Below are 17016 nucleotides of genomic sequence, written 5' to 3' on the forward strand. Positions count from 1 at the left end.
TAAATGTGGCAAAGGAAGTGGCAAAGAAGTAGAGGGTGTTCATCACCCAGGTCCCAAATATTTCCAAGGAAGAGTTGATTCCAATGCGAAAAATTGTACAGATCAATATTCAATTTCTTTTTGTTAAAAGATGTGAATTCTAGACCAGACCCCGCTAACAATTCACGTATGATGACAATAGATTAACTTCCATCTGCCTTCCCTTTCCCCCTCTGCAACACAAAAGGGTCAGTCACTCTCGTTTCAATGTCCTGGCCAGCTCTAACAGTCTGGGATTCTAGAATGAACTTGAAGAATTCACGCAGCATTAGGCAGTCCTGGAATTCAATGAGCTAAGAATACTGGAGGTTTTACTCCTACTGCCTCATGTTTACATTTTATTTTCAAATGCTGCCATTTAAACCAGATCATCTGTAACAATGTCCCTGCCACAGCATCTAGAGGTGAGGGCCATTCTCTCCTTATGGTCACGAACCTGCCATACTCGGGGAGTTTACATATACCTTGCTTAACGAAGATTTTATTTACATCCTGTGTTTTTGTTGCCCTGGTGGCAATTTTCTTGCTTACAGAACAACCTAAAAGATATTCCCTTTTAATCATATTCAATTACCCAGTTTTTCCTATAGCAACTCAGTGACTACATAGGTTAAAAATGTCTCTGGTTTTCTTCATAATGTCCTTAGGAAATAAGTCAACATGCTTCCCTTTAAAAAACTAGTTAAGATTCCCTCTCAGAGTGGCCTGTAATGAAGATATAGGTCCAAGACAAAGTTTCGACAATAAAATCTTCACATTTGCTCACAGAATGCATTTGACACACAGTAAACCTACAGAGATACCCGAGATGGAAATTAAAATACCTGTGACCACAATACACTGCAACTAAATAGACGTGGAGCAGTTAAGTGATTTGATTTTCCCGAAACACAACATGTTCCATAGTTCAGGTCTTGTTCTGTTTATACAAAATGTCCAGAATAGGCAAATCCATACAGACAGAAAGTAGACGAGTGGTTGCCAAAGGATGAGAGAAAGGAGGAATTCAGATGAAAGGGGCTTTATTTGGGGTGATGAAAATGTTCTAGAATTAGATAGTGGTGGTGGTTACCCAAATTGTGAATATATAAAAACCACTGCAGTGCACACTGTAAAATGTTTAAAATGAATTTTGTGTTATATGAATGTTATCTTCATAAAAACAAAAGAAAACAAAAAGAGTGCAGGCCTTGGAGTCAGCAGACCTGAACTGGTCCTGCTTGGTCTTGTTGAAACTTCAGTTTTCTCGTTATTCCAAAAATGAATTGAGACATTATGCAAAGCACCTAGCAATGTTTCAGACACACAGTTAAGACCTCAGTCAATGACCGCAATACCTTAAGGTTAGGTAGACAAAAGTCACACACCCAGGACTTGAACCCGGCTCTGACTCCTTGCTTGTGACCTCTGCTAGTTGCTACCAGGCTCTTCCAAATGGGGGCAGCAGCTTGAGGAAAAATGTGTTTCTCTGAAACACAGCCTTAGACCTTCCATTGTGCCTTTGCTTTATTTTTTTAACACCACTCCTTAGAAAAATTCTTACAAAATGTTCCCCAGTTTCCAGGAGATACAAAGAGCCTTACATCATATTTCTAAGACACCATTTCCCTCACCATGAGAGCCACAGTCTAAGCTAACCTTGTGACCAGCATGTAAAAGTTCTGTTTACAGAACCCAACATGCCCCTGCAGTGCCGTTCGCCTTCAAGGAGCTGCTGGCTGGAGGAAGGGACTCCACCCAGACAATGCCCTGTTTCCAGCGCTCTGCGTCACTTGGAAAATATTGGGGGATGAGAGCCGGGTAAACGCAAGGGTTAGACTCCCAGTTAGAGCGCTGTCACAGACAGACCACATGGCTTTACAAATGATTACAAATCAGCTTGCTGTCAGCACACACATGTCCAACAGGTTCAACAGGATTTTTGAAGAAAGAAGATAAACAAGCTGCCAAAGGCTCAATCTGGAAGCTCACAGGCCCTACTCTGGTCCACAGTTCTGCCCTGCACCCCTGCCCAGAAGTCTTGTTATTTGTGAAAACGGGTCCTTCAGCTTCCCCATTTTGCTGCTACCATATATCCATAAATGCTGAGTCAATCCTGAATTACAGAAATCAGGCCATTTTCAGAACTTAAATACAAATGCTGAGGCCAAGAACTTTCAATCCAATGACGCTTCTCATTAGTGCCTCCTTGCAGCCCCAAACAAGACCAAATTTCCGTGTAGAAAGCTGTCAACTTTTCTCTTTGCCCCACACTTCCGTGGCCACCGGAGCGATACTAAGCAGGGACTGGAGAAAGAAAAGGACACGGCCTCAGTAGGCAAGAGCCTGGGCCAAGACTGCTACAAGTGTTTAGGCTGACTCTGGTACCCACAGGGTTAAGACACCTGACAAGAGTGACCTTTATTACTTCCTCCTTTAAAGTAGTAGGCTGTTCCCTGAGACAGAGCTGAGCAGACCAGGCTCCTACAAAGCCCACGTTCCCCTGGTTCCTCCTTGCAGGCCAGGCTACCCGGGTCAACAGCCGGCTCTAACTGACTGGCAAGGGGAACAGGGCCAGAATAGAAACGTCCTGATCCTGGTAGAGTCACCTGATCACACTGAGGTTTTTGTGCAAGTAACAACTTCTCCAAATCGCAGCTCAGCTTTCTTAAAAACAGGGTGGCGTTAATGGATCCATTCAGGGCACGGATCAAGGAAAATGAAAGATAATGGGGCCAAATGTCAAAGGAAGAGTGGCTGTATAGACAGCAAACAGTGTCCAGGAAGGAATTACTGTGTACCACCCAGAAGTTACAGAGCATAAATCACAGATTTCCGTCTATACAGAGGCCTTGAAGGAGGTGTGGTGACTTTTTGGCCCTCATCCTCCTAGAGCAATTGTTTCCCAGCCATGCTGTTGGCAAGACTCACTCAGTCCCTCCTTTTCTGAATGGAGAATAAAATGTCACTCCCTCCCTCAAAAAAGCTGGGACAGACAGAGGGGGAGGGATGGAGTAACCAAGTCTAATCTAAGACCTTCCCCAGGAATGCTCTAGGGCCAGCCCTCACCTGTTTTAAAAAGGAGCCATCTTGGGGTGCTGACCAAACAGGCCCCATGAATCACTGTGGGGATCATTAGCGCTGTTCACCTAATATTTCCAGTTCTTCTCTCCTCCAGGCACATCAATCTGCTTTCCTGCCCCCTTGAAGTCAGGAGTGGCCATGTGACTAGCTTTGGCCAAGAAAATGCGAGAAGTGGCATGTGTCATGTCCAGGTACAAGTTCCAAGAGCCCATTAGTGATTTACCATATCCTCCTCCTACCCCACTGCAGAGATCGCCAACACCTGGGTCCCCCAGGGACTCAGGAATAAAGCAACTAACTCCAACCCTGCCATGATTGGATGTGTAGCATGAGCAAGAAATAAGGTTTTCTTCGTGAAGCTATAGAGCTTTGGACGCTGTTTATGATTGCAGCATCATCTAGCCTATCACATCACGTAAAGACCTACTATTATACTTGCAGATTCAACCCACCCAGGTCACATCCATTAAAAACAAAACCTGGCGTTCATCACAAGCTTCAGCCCCAAGGACAAGTGGGGCTGTAGCAAGGAAAGAGCCCAGGCTCCCAGAGTCAGACAGACTTGAGTTTAAATCCTGGCTCAGCTGCCCACCAACCATGCAACTCTGAGCCTGTCAATTACCTTATATTGAGCTGTAATCGCCTCCACTTTGAAAGGGCAATGATAGCACCTAACATACAGGATGGGGGTGAGGATGAAATATAACGTGTGTAAAATACATAGCATGTGGCCAGGCGTGCACTGTGCACTGAGTAGACAGGAGTGATTCTGCTAACCCTCGTCATCATTATCATCATCATCGTCCTGCTTTTGTCAATGACCAGCAGTGAACCCGGAGGCTCTGTTTCCTGCTCTGTAAACTGGAAGAGCAATGCTATGCCACTCCCAGTGTGAGAGTATCTAAGGAAGTACTCAGCGCAACGCCAGGCAGGGCACAGGGGCAACTGCTCAATAACCGTGAATACCCCATACCACCCTGATATGATTTGGCTGTGTCCCTACCAAACTCATCTTGAATTGTATCTCCCAGAATTCCCGCATGTTGTGGGAGGGACCCAGGGGAAGGTAATTGAATCATGGGGGCCGGTCTATCCCGTACTAGTCTCGTGATAGTGAACTAGTCTCACGAGATCTGATGGGTTTATTAGGGGTTTCTGCTTTTGTGTCTTCCTCATTTTCTCTTGCTGCCGCCATGTAAGATGTGCCTTTTGCCTCCCACCACAATTGTGAGGCCTCTCCAGCCATGTGGAACTGTAAGTCCAACTAAACCTCTTTTTCTTCCCAGTCTTGGGTATGTGTTAATCAGCAGCATGAAAACAGACTAATACACACCCCTTCCACTCCAAGCCTTTACCCAGCCTGCCCTGAGCGAGCCCTGGAACACTGCAGGCTGATGAAGCTGCAACACCTGCCCCACACACATCGGGGGCCCAGTCCTCAACTGGTCCACTCTGAGCTTCAGGTTGCCCTCCAGGACCTATCCGATGAGAGTCCCACTCCCTCCACCCCTAGCCAAGTCACCTGCTGTCATTTACAGGACCATAAGCACTGCATCTGCCAGGGTACTCTCACCTCGGGGACCCCAGCCTAACCCCTAAGATACCCACATCTACCCAGGTGACTTGTGATTTTGAGAAGCCCTCTTGGGTATGAGTTACATACCCAAGAGATGTGGCCCATCCCCGGGGCCAGCTCATCAGAAGTAGGGGGAGGTCCCCTGCCAAGGCTCCGACTGACCTACTGTTGAGGATCTGGAGGGCCTGGCAGTCCCCGCCTGGCCCTGGCTTTGACAATTAACGGTGTTACAGTGAGGTTCTGCAGAGTAACAGACTTCACATCTAGGAAAATCTGCCATATGCCACAAAATCCCTGGTCACACACTAAAAGCATCCCACACTGGGCATCCTTAGGCGGTAGCTTAATGAAATGCTATGCCTGGTACTGATGTATCCCAACTGCACTGGGACCTCTGAAAGTGGCCTAAATAGAAGGAACACTGGAGGCTGAGCAGGAGTGGGTGTCTTGGTCCCAGGGCAGCCCCTGGGTCGGTCTGTGTGACCTGAGGCAGCCACAACTTCCCCAAGCCTCATTTCCATGACTATAAAATGTCACAGAAGAGAATCCAATTAAGGATTGAAGTACCCTCCACTGATCGTCTACAGTCACTGAATGTACAAGTTGAACAAGGTACAGTGCCATTTTTAAAGACTTTAAAGTCCCAGAGAGAGTTCAACATGTTCATAAGTGAAATCTAAGTAATCACTGGCTGAAGACAGGCTCATGAGCACACTGGTCTAAGGTCTCTAAGGTCATAGCCATCTCTGCAATTAACTGCACGGCAGATGAAGGTTATTTCCTCTCTCTGACCTACCAAAGTTTCCATTTCTCCAGATAAATTAAAACAGGCCTGTATTTCATTCATCTTACCCATTCATAATGTCACAGAGCATCAGCATTATTTGAGACACCAACTTTCTCAGGTTGAAACCCTCATTTGAATTTCCAACACTTCCTTCCACTTTCCCTGCTATCTCTGGAAGATAAGCAGCCATTCAGTCTCTGCTCTGGGGGCTGGAAACACACTGCCTCTCAAAACAAGCCTTTCCATTTTCCCACAGCTCTCAGGCATGGAAACTTCTCCTTCACACTGAGCTGACGTTTGCATTCCTACAATATCACTGAGACCAACCAAGGATGGTTTAGTGAGACCTTCTTCCAAATGAGAGCCTTTCAAACACTTAAGCCCACCCTCATACCATCCATCTTTCTTTTCCTCTTAGGCTAAACTGTCCAAGGTCCTTCCTCACTTACTGGCAGGTTGTACCAAGTCTTCTCTCAAAGCATGGGGGCCAAAATCAAAACAACGCTCCCTGCAAATTGGGCCTATCAGCATCCTGATTACCAACTGCTCTAGGCTCCTGAACAGTCTCCCAGAGAACAGAAGAGTCAGACCCCACACAGAGGCTGGAGATAAAACCTGGGGCTTGAACTAAAGACTACCAACCAAAGATAGTCCCCGCCACCTCTAGACATGCAGACACCCACGGGACCCTTCCCAGAACCTCCCCTCTGTGAGTGCCACTGCAGGATCCATGGGGGCAGTCAGGGCACTGCTGCTGGGGTCCCACTCCTGCTCCCATCTCTTCCTTAGCTGCCAGTCCCTTTCCTCTTTCCTCCCCATCTAGGTGCCTCCAATAACCCTCTGGCTCCCGTGCAGTTCTCAGATGGCTCCTAGAGGTCACCCCTTGCCCCAACCCCATCCCCTTTGCTGGTAAGTTGTACCTTGACTTCTGGGGAAAAAATCAGACAACACCCTTTTCCTTTAGCCTCCTCCCACTCCCCACTTCTTCTCTCCCACTATGGCCAATACCCTGTCTCCACCTCTCACCCCATCCCGTGCCAGGCTATGCCTGGTGAACTGGACGAGAAGCCTAACTCCCCACGTAGGCCTCAGGTGAGTTGTTGGTTGCATCCCCTGAGGACAGGGCTCTGGCTAGGCAGGCATCACTAGATTTACTGAGTGCTCAGTCTATGCCAGACACCGGCTATGTGCTTTCCATGAGTCATCTCATTGAATTCTCGTCGGTTTCCCCCTGAGGGAGGCACTACTATTATAATCCTTTGCTTCTAAGTGAGGAAACTGAGGTACTGAGAGGTAAGTCACTTGCTTAGGTGCTCACAGGTATAAGCAGCAGAGCCAGAAGCCAACGCACGCAGCTGGACTTGAGAGCCCACAGGCTGAAAACCAGACCAGGAGCCCTTCCAGACAGGGCCCTCATCTCACTCTGTGCCCAGCCCAGCACCTGGCACACAGCACACTCACAATCCAAGCTTACTGAATTAATCAGTTTGACAGAGGTTTTTATGTGCCTAGGTATTTTTTTAATACCCAGTGATACTCCCCAAGCATACACACACATTCCCCCACCACACATGCATTCTGTATTTTATAGTTAATACACACTATTTTAGTGGTGTCATGGGCTAAATCAACTATTGTTAGCTGACCTGAGAACCTAGCCTCAATTCATAACAATGTCTCTATGAGAAAATTCCTTCAGCTTGCAAACACCCCACATAAAAATAAAATGTTAGCACCCTCTGTTCCTAAAATAAGCATTCAGTTAGCAGATTCATTCATTAGGATGCTGTCTACCTTTGCGTTACTAAAAAATCTGTCCTGGCTAAAGTCGGCCTCACTCTGTTACATCTTTGCCTCAGAAAACATGCCTGAATTTCAGAGGAATGTGTGAACTGAACACTCTACACTTTTTTTTTTTTCCCCAAAGTCTCCATTCTCAATCTAAATTTTTCACAAAATTGATAGTTCTCTGGGAGCACAGGCTCTTGCTGACCCTGATAAATGATTGCCCTAATTAACAATGTTCAGTTCCCCAAGACGGCTGGAATTCCAGCTCAGGAGGGGCCTGACGTTTGTTCTAGCCTCTCATTTTCCAGATGAGCAAACTGGGGCCTGGAGAGGTTAAGTGGCCTGTTCAAAGTCACACAGTGAAATCTCAGCCACGGCGGGAAGTTGACGGCCTTGATGCCAACTTAACCCTTTCCTCAGGCTTCATCTATTAACCTAATTCCTCTCCCACTCCCTGACAATGGCAGCGCCCTTGCCAACACGCGGCTTCTCTGCCAGTGCTGCGTGGGAACCCACGGGCTCCAAGGCATCCTTATGCTTATCTGGCCTCAGAAAAACATAGAAGAGCCTCTCACGTTTTCAGCTGCTGCCAGTGGCCACCCACCAAAAAAAAGGGTGTGAAGGAAAACATCTCACACTTCCTTCTCAACCCCAAAGCTGCACTCTCCATTCCCACTCCCCACGCCCGGGTCCTCATCCACTCACTGCTAGAAAGCCAGGCTGCCCAACTCCAATACACACCTCACCACCCACCCCGTTTACCAGGTATCTTCCAGAATGACCTAGCCAAGATGGCACTTCCGCCATGACACAGCTCAGAGCCCGGAACGACTCCCGACACACGGCAAAATGCATCCAAACTCCCCTCAGCCTGGCCTCCAAAACCTTCCTAAACTGAATTCAATCTACCTATTCCGTCTCATCTGCCCAAGGCTTCAACTCAAACCCTGTGTCAGACACATTCCTCTTCGTGCTGGGTCAGACCCATTTCTTATTACAGACCTTGGTATAGTATCTACAACTCTCTGTGGAAAGTACCCCAAAAAGAAGCAATTATATAATGCAGTATTTCCCCAGCAGTATGCTATGGAATAAAAGTATTGTGGAAGATTCTTTGAAGAAAGATTTGTAGCCTGGTCATATTGTGGAAAATTCTGATGGTCAAGGCCTTTCTCAGTGAATCACAATTTACATTAACCCACATATTAAAGGCTCTGAGAAGTTACATAATAAGAAAAGCCATTTAGGCCAGGTATGGTGGCTCATGCCTGTAATCCCAGCACTTTGGGAGGCCAAGGCAGGCAGAACACTTGAGGTCAGGAGTTTGAGACCAGCCTGGCCAATATGGTGAAACCCTATCTGTACTAAAAATACAAAAATTAGCCAGGTGTGGTGGCACAGGCATGTAATCCCAGCTACTCGGGAGGCTGAGGCAGGAGAATCACTTGAACCTGGAAGCCAGAGGTTGCAGTGAGCTGAGATCACATCACCAGCCTGCGGGACACAGAGAGACCCTGTCTCAAAAACAAACAAACAAACAAACAAAAAAACACCAAAAAGCCATTACCTTTATTTCATGAGCTCCCGAGTTTATCTCAGCTCTTCCTTCCTTTCTCCACCTCTACCACTGCCATGCAACTCCAAGCTGCCAATGTTTCCTTCCCGGGCAACAGCAAGACCCTCCAAGCTGGTCTGCCCACATCCCCTCTTCTGCCCTTTCCAATCCATCCCCACACACTGGGGCAGGAGAAATTATTTTGAGGCCCAAATCAGGTCATGTCACCCTCTACCAAATGCTTCAGTGGCCTTCTTGTGCTCTTAAGGATAAAAGCAAAAATAAACAATGAACCTCCTTAATTCAGTCCCCAATGTCTATATCGTCTACCTACCCTTCCAGCCCCATCTCATGCCACACTCCTCCTCCTCACCCACCCCCCATCCTTCTACTGGCTTTAAAAAAAAAAAATTCCTCCTGTACCATACTTCCTCCCACCCCAGGGGCCTCTGCACGTCTGCCTGAAGACTCTGCCTCCTCTCTACCAATCCTCACCTCCTCAAGGAAATGGTCCCTGACCACCCAAATGAGGTCAAATCCTAGGCCCTCTCTTCCATAGGCCTTATCATGGGTACAATTTTTATTTACTTGCATGATTTTTTTCTTATGTTCTCTTCTACTAGACTGTAAACTTTTTAGGATAGACAGCATGCATCCATTTTTGCTCATAGGCTTAATAGTGTGGGACTCATACCTGTAATCCCAGCACTTTGAGAGGCCAAGGTGGATGGATCACTTAAGCCCAAGGGTTTGAGACCAGCCTGAGCAACATGGCAAAACCCTGTCATTACAAAACGTACAAAGAATTCGCTGGGCATGGTGGTACACGTCTGTAGTCCCAGCTCCTTGGGAGGCTGAGGTGGGAGAATCACTTGAGCCCAGGAGATTGAGGCTGCAGTGAGCCATGATCAAGCTACTGCACTCTAGCCTGAGCAACAGGGTGAGACCCTGTCTCCAAAAAAAAAAAAAAAAAAGTTTCAACAATCAACATAAGTATGAGCAACTGATGTGAAAAAAGAAAGCACAACACAAGACTATGTATTTATAGTGGAGACAGGAACCCAGTGCTACGAAGAGGAGGTGAGAGAGCCTTAACTCTACTTGGGTGAGACGGGTGAAGCTGCAGAGTCCTGGTGCCACACACAGAGGGAAGGGAAAGGCAGTGCAGGTGGAAGAAAACAGCACATGTCACAGTGTGGAACCCCACTAAGGCCGGCTGCTTTCTGCTCGGTTCTGTTTTCTATCTAGACCATCCCCGCCTCTGATCCTCAAGGGTACAGAGAATGTCTTTTACACTCTTCTTAGCACACCATGGTGGGCACCAGGAAAATGGAAGTATCCACTCATGTGAGAAGGAAATGCCTCCCTTTACAATGGCTGGGCTTCTTCCCTGCAGGACTCCTACGGGCCGCTGCCTGTGTGTGCAAGGGTGCAAGCCCGCATCTCCACTGCACGGCACACATGCTCGGCTCCTGTGGCCTGAGGTGAAGCCACCGTTTCCCGATTCTGCAGGACCTGCCCCTCTGCCTGGCCCACCCACACCCTCCATTCCTGTGGAATTGTTACATTTCTGGAAGCCGTAGCCCTCTCTTTCACCTCATTCTGTGGTAAGCAGCTAGCTCCAATAATTTTCCTATTTATGCTAAATAAGAAGCCGAGAGTGAAGAGGTTCAGGCCACTCAAGACCCTTGTCTGCGGACTTTTACTTCGCGGGATCAAAGTGGAAGCATGAGAATGTGTCTTTATTCTTTTCCCCCTGCTGAGGCCAAGAGACGCATGCCAGATGCTTCTCCTGGAGTGTGCTGTCACAACAGGAACCCTGCCACCACCTGCCCCACCCTGCTCCCCCCACCTGCCCCCAGTTCCCACTCCAATCTAACCAGGCCTGTTCTTTGTTCCACAAAACAAACAAGTGAGTTCCGCCTGTCAGGGCAGACAAGGTGCACACACACAGAAGCAAACAAAGAGGCCCTCTTGCCAAAGGCCTTCTTTCCTGTTGGACCAACGCTGTTACTGGTGCCCTTTGTTCGAAGTCACCAGATGCACCAGGCACTTACAGGGACCTGCCAGAAGATCCTTGGACCTGCACCAACTGGGATATCACTCCCCAGCCATCCCCACACCACCAAACACAGTAGGATGTGGGGCCTCGGGGGTGTCAGACTCCCATTCTGGGGTCTGCTGCTCTGTTTGGATTGCTGAAGCGCTGCTTCCACAGAACAGGGATGCAACTGCCACCCTTCTCAGCACGGCCGGACTCAGCAACCACAGACTAGTTGCCATGCCTGGCCCCTGGCCCTTCTCCCCTCTCTGAGTCTATCAGCACCTGTTGGTGGCCAGACACTGTGCTACCAAGTCTTGAATGTACGGGCTCATTTCACCCTCTCTGTGCTCTGTGTGCTGGGCTCTGTAATTATCCTCATTGTATTGATTAGGAAACAGGGGCTCCAACCAGTGAAGTGGCCTGACTCAAGGCACATAGCCAGGGTTCGATGTGAGTCTGACTCCGGGGCTCACGCTCTCATCCACTACAATAAACCGCCTACCACCCCAACCACTAGCTAAAGGCCACCAACCTCTTTCTTGATCATTCCAAGACAGACTTGGAATGGAGTAGAGCAGCAGTCCCCAACCTTTTTGGCACCAGGGACCAGTTTCGTAGAAGACAATTTTTCCATGGACGGAGGCGTTGAGGGGAGGGATGGTTTCAGGATTAAACCATTCCATCTGAGATCATCAGGCATTAGTTACTATAGATTCTCATAACAAGAATGCCACCTAGAGCCCTGCATGCACAGTTCATAATAGGGTTCATGCTCCTGGTCCCTAACAGGTCACAGACCTATACCGGTCCATGGCCTGGGGGTTGGGGACCCCTAGTGTAGAAGGCAGGGCTCGACCCAAATATCGGGTCAAGCACAACTCCTGATCTTCTCAGTAGGTAATTCTGTTAAAAATTATCATGATTTTCTTAGAAATAGTCACGTTTTGGTTTTAAGGCCCTACAAGGAAGGAACTAAGGCTGTTTGGGTTGTTTTTTTTTTAACGTATTTGTCGCCTTGGTAAGCCTTTCTAACTGAGCTTTAGAATAACCCTGTGAACATTTTCCCTGGAAACACATACCTCCCTCCTCCTGCCTTTCACTCATTTATCTTATCTCGGACTTCATGAGGCTCCATTCCACAGTCATTCCTGGTTATCAGTTTTGCTTTTACAAACAGCATTTATCTGGATTGCCAAGACATTCTTGGCCTTCTGGAAATATGCTTTCATTTTTCTTGTCAATTAGTTGCTTTATGTGCTTCCAAAGTTATGCTTTCATATGAAAATAGATGTCTTCCCAATTCTCTTGGCCTTCACGTGGTATTAACAAAATTTACACTGGAACTGGGACCTAATGCTTTATTAAAGTCTATCTACATCAGGGAAAATGGGGCTGGTCACACTCCAAATTATGTGAAACACCTCCCAAGACAATGTGGATTCATTTAATATCTTTCCTTGGTGCTTATAAGTACCCCCCCAAAATCGTTCATCAATGCTCTCATATGTAGAGCTTGAAAACAGTAGAGTGGCTATACCTTCGGATTTTCCCAGATGGAGAGTCCCTAGGGCTGATTATTTACTGTGATCCTTTCTTTCTCTCCTTAATGATGTTCCTAGGTCAAAAGGGCAAACGAAGGCTATTTTTGAATCATCGCAGGTATAAAACCAGAAATTCACATTTTACAAGAAGTTTGATTTTAAAGAAACAAACTGGTAGTAACCATGAGGAATACTTGACACAGAAGGGAGGCCTTCCCACAAGACAACTCAAAGCCACCTCAAGGTCTGACAGCTGGCAAAGCTTCCAGAGTCACTGCATCTTACAATCCACGAGGATGCTGGTAATGATACCAACACCAACTGGAAGGCATGGTGGTAAATGAGCTGACTGAGAAAGCAAGAAGGATACTGATGATACCACGCAAATGAGTTGCTGACAGCTGGTTTCTAAGTTACACGTGAAAGCTATTTCAGAGATTTCACAGGAAATGCTTCCTGTAGAAACTACAGGAAGCATCAGGTTTAAGGACCCACAGGGTATAGCCAAGTTATATGAACTGATCCTCTACCCTATAAAGCCCCCAGAAGGCTGTAAAGAAAGATTTTTAAAAGACCTTCCTTCAAGCCATTTCCAGTAGAGGTGATGACAACAACCTTCACGGTTCCTGTCATACAAGGAATGAGTGATAAATCCCTAAGACAGGAGCGACGAGAAAGCTATTGCATGCAGAGAAGAGGAGCTACCTTTTGGCTTTCCAGTTAGAATTATACATGAAGCACATGGAGACATTTAGAGGGATGGCAAACGCGCCAGTGTCTGAGCTCACGCCTAGACACTCGAGTTTCCAGGGAACACCCTTGGCCAAAATCTGCTGGATAAGATGCCAGCTGAACACTGTGCACCATCACAAGTGGCTGGAGTTCAGGAATGAACAGAAAGCCATAATCCAGTTGTTCTGGGATGGAAAATGTAATGCACACCAGTTTGCAATTAGTCTAAAATGAAGAATCAGGACCATTTAGCCCCAAACAGAAAGAACAGACAGTTCATGGGATTGGGCCGATTCCCAAAATAAAATCCAGCCCTCCTCCTGCTTTTACGTTTTCTACTTCTATTTTTAATGGCCTAATCACATATGAGTAGTTTATTATAAGTTGCTCATAAATTAAGGGCGGTAAATGCTGAATCCAGGTGCAGAGGAGAAAAAAAAGGAACAAAGAAAAAGGGTGGTGGCGGAGGCAGACTCTTTCACAGCCTGGATTTCAACAGAACCACGGCAGGGTCCTAGAGACACACAGAAGAGAACGAGAACTCCACCTCTGTACTTCCATCATAAACAAAGCTTTCTGGCCTCCATTTCAGAATACAGATCCTTCTCAACCTCTCCCCACTTACACACTATCCAGTTACAAATATTCATTTGATGGCTATGCCTTGAGAACAGTAAGTCACTAGATGAACCTATAAATGTAAAAAACTTTTTCAATGGCAAGAGCACAGGCATATAAAAATGATGATCTTTGGAGCCTACATCCCTTGCTTTGCAGATTTATTTTTTTAACTGATTTTCAGGTTTATACCCCCCATTAGTGTTTTCACATCTCTCTCTGAGCACTTATTGTCCATCTCATTCTTCTACGTACTGTGGGTTACAAATGTGGTACGTGAATCCCTCCCTCATCTACACGTATTTAGGAGAGATGCCTGGGTCTCTTGGGGATCTGGACTATGTCTTGCTTATCTCCTTGGCTCCAGTGCCTGGACCAATGTCATATACACAATTGGAGCTCCATAACTACTCGTTATTTGTTGAAAACCTCTGATTGTGGCGAGTAACTGAGCACCTATAATAACCATAGCATATGGAAAGAAGAGCATCGAATTTGAGAATATGCAATCTCACCGAATCCACTAAATGGTATTTTGGAGGTTTCTAGAACTTGATAGCATGTTTACTTTTTTTTTTTTTTTTTTTGAGACGGAGTCTTGCTCTGTCACCCAGGCTGGAGTGCAGTGGCCGGATCTCAGCTCACTGCAAGCTCCGCCTCCCGGGTTTACGCCATTCTCCTGCCTCAGCCTCCCAAGTAGCTGGGACTACAGGCGCCCACCACCACGCCCGGCTAGTTTTTTGTATTTTTTAGTAGAGACGGGGTTTCACCATGTTAGCCAGGATGGTTTCGATCTCCTGACCTCATGATCCGCCCGTCTCGGCCTCCCAAAGTGCTGGGATTACAGGCTTGAGCCACCGCGCCCAGCCGATAGCATGTTTACTTATACGCATGAGTGTGTCTATGCTGCCAGGGAGTGGAGCTTATGATCACCCACAAGTCCAGTAACTCAAGGGTCTTCCTTCTCTAGTTAATCCCCAAAAAGGAAAGCAAAAGAAAGAGGAGATATCATATATCTCTTTTCAGTGTAATCAAGTTGATTTTTAATCTGTTTCTGACCATTGAGTTCATTGGGAATCTTGGGTCTGCATTTTGTACTTGGGCTCTCTCTGCCTGCTTTGGGTCACGTACAACCTTGATAAGCATGATTTCTGTGTCTTTATGTCATGAAAAACAAGTTAACAGGACAGGACCACGAATTCTGTCATCCATCACTAGAAAGCTCCTTCCAAAATCTGTCTGTGGCCCCAATCTCCTTGCCTAGTAACCCTGTCAAAAGAAGAGAGCACAACAATTGGAGTGATTCTGAATGACTGCAGGCTTCTATGGATCATCTTCTTCAGCTCTTACTTAAATATTTTCAAAAGAAAGGCAAGAGCATCAATATGATGCAACTTTGCCAGCATTAACTTCACTGCAAATGTGAAATCATAAACTCACTATTTAAAGTATTAATTCTGGTCTAATGTATTTATTGTGTTCTTTATCTTGTTAACTCCTGGTATCAAACCAGACTTCAGAATAATACTCATATACTCACATTTAGACTTGTCCCCTTATTCCACGTGCAGAAGGACAGATGTTATCTCATACTTCACAGTAAGGAAGTAAAATCTGGAAATAAAATGCCCATACCTGAGGGCCTGTTCAAGACTCTGGGACAATTATTTGTTTCTCCCTCGGTGATGTGTGGGCCTGAGGCATGTACAGGTGACAGTGGACATGCCTGGATCTCAGCATCTACTTCCTCTCTCTGCTAATGGGGTCCCCAGGTCTCCAGGCTAGCAAGGAAACTTGGGTATAACTTCCAGAATCATATGTCAAGAGAAGCGTTCATTCCAGAATTATATGTTAAGGGAAGCTTTAATTCCCCGGAGGAAATGTTTTGGGGGTTTTTTTTTTCTTATGGACAACAAAAATCATGAAGCTAATTGTGTTTCCTTTTTCACTTTGCCAGAAGTCTCAGGACTACACCTCTAATTCACCTTCAAGATTATTGGACTACATGGCTGGGTTCTATTTGTCCTCACTATCCCCAGAATTGAATCTATTTAAATTTATATTTTCTATGATCTTTTAGAAACATCTTTTTTATTTTACTCTATGTGCTTTTGTGAGTATTCTCAGATTCAACCTACGGAAAATGTCAATGTATAAACAAAGTTGCAAATCTATTGCTTACAAAGTTTCCTTGCAAACGAAAACCTAGCCCTCCTTAATCTGTGCCTTGTGCTATTAGGGAGGATTGGAGTGTAATCCTGAAATGTGTGTGCTGCCTCGGAGGAGACGGATCAAGTTAGGCCCACCTCATCTTTTCAACCTCAATTTCCGGGATCACTGAATCGATCAGATCCCTCTCACCTCCCTTAAGAGGTGCCTCCTATAGGCAGGTCTCCAGGTTCTGCCTTCACCAGTGTGAGAAACCTAAGGCCTTAGTTGATAAATTAAATGTATGCCTCCAGATAGTCATCATACCTGAGGATTTCAAAAAGTAAAAGCCTTAAATGAAGAAATAAAGTCTCTGACTGGAAATATCCGGAAGTGAGTTGGTGGGGAGCAGAGGTAGAGGAGGAGGGGAGTTGGTCCTAGTACTATTTGCATCTTTCTTGGGATAAACGTATTTTTAAAGCACTTTTCTGACACATTCTCATTGCAAACCTTACGCTGTTCTCTAAAGTAGACAGAATAGGCATTCCTTTATCTTCCTAAATTATTTGGAACTCTTCTATAATGCAGATTCATCTGTTCTTCCTACATCATGGGCATCATCATCCCATTACTATCCTGCCTCTTAGCTACAATGTGAGCATCTTTGAGTTCAGGAACTCAGAGCAAAAAGTGGTACATGTGGTGGATTCAGGAAATATATGTTCTAGGGCTCATTCCTTCATTGTATCAGCTAACAAACATGTGAGTGCCTCCTGTGTGCCAGAAGCTGTGCATAAAGATGAATGAGGAGCTTACAGCCTTGCAGGGCAGACAAGAGCGGAAGTTAACTGCAGTGCCAGTGGCAGAACAGAGATGCAAGTGGTGCCACGGAGAAAGCAGTGGCACTGTGGGAAGGAGGCTGCTTGAGGATGACTTCACAGAAGAGGCACCAAACTGGGTGTTACAATATTCCCCCAGGTAGGTTTTTTTAAATGAAAAACTATCTTTATAAAAGCTTTAGATTATAGAAAAACTGCTAAAATAATACAAAATTCCCTTTCATCCCATACTCGGCTTGCCCCCTGTTACTGCATCTTACACGAACACGGTACGTGTGTCATAATG

General features: G+C 46.1%; 1 protein-coding gene across 4 annotated transcripts in view; it reads right to left on the reverse strand.

Annotated features, from left to right (window-relative positions):
• LOC105489700 (cingulin like 1) overlaps positions 1-17016 on the reverse strand; it is a 175644-nt gene that overhangs the window by 41400 nt on the left and 117228 nt on the right. The gene's annotated exons all lie outside the window — the stretch shown is intronic.

Source organism: Macaca nemestrina, chromosome 7, assembly GCF_043159975.1.
Source record: "Macaca nemestrina isolate mMacNem1 chromosome 7, mMacNem.hap1, whole genome shotgun sequence".
In the NCBI taxonomy this organism is placed as follows: Eukaryota; Metazoa; Chordata; class Mammalia; order Primates; family Cercopithecidae; genus Macaca; species Macaca nemestrina.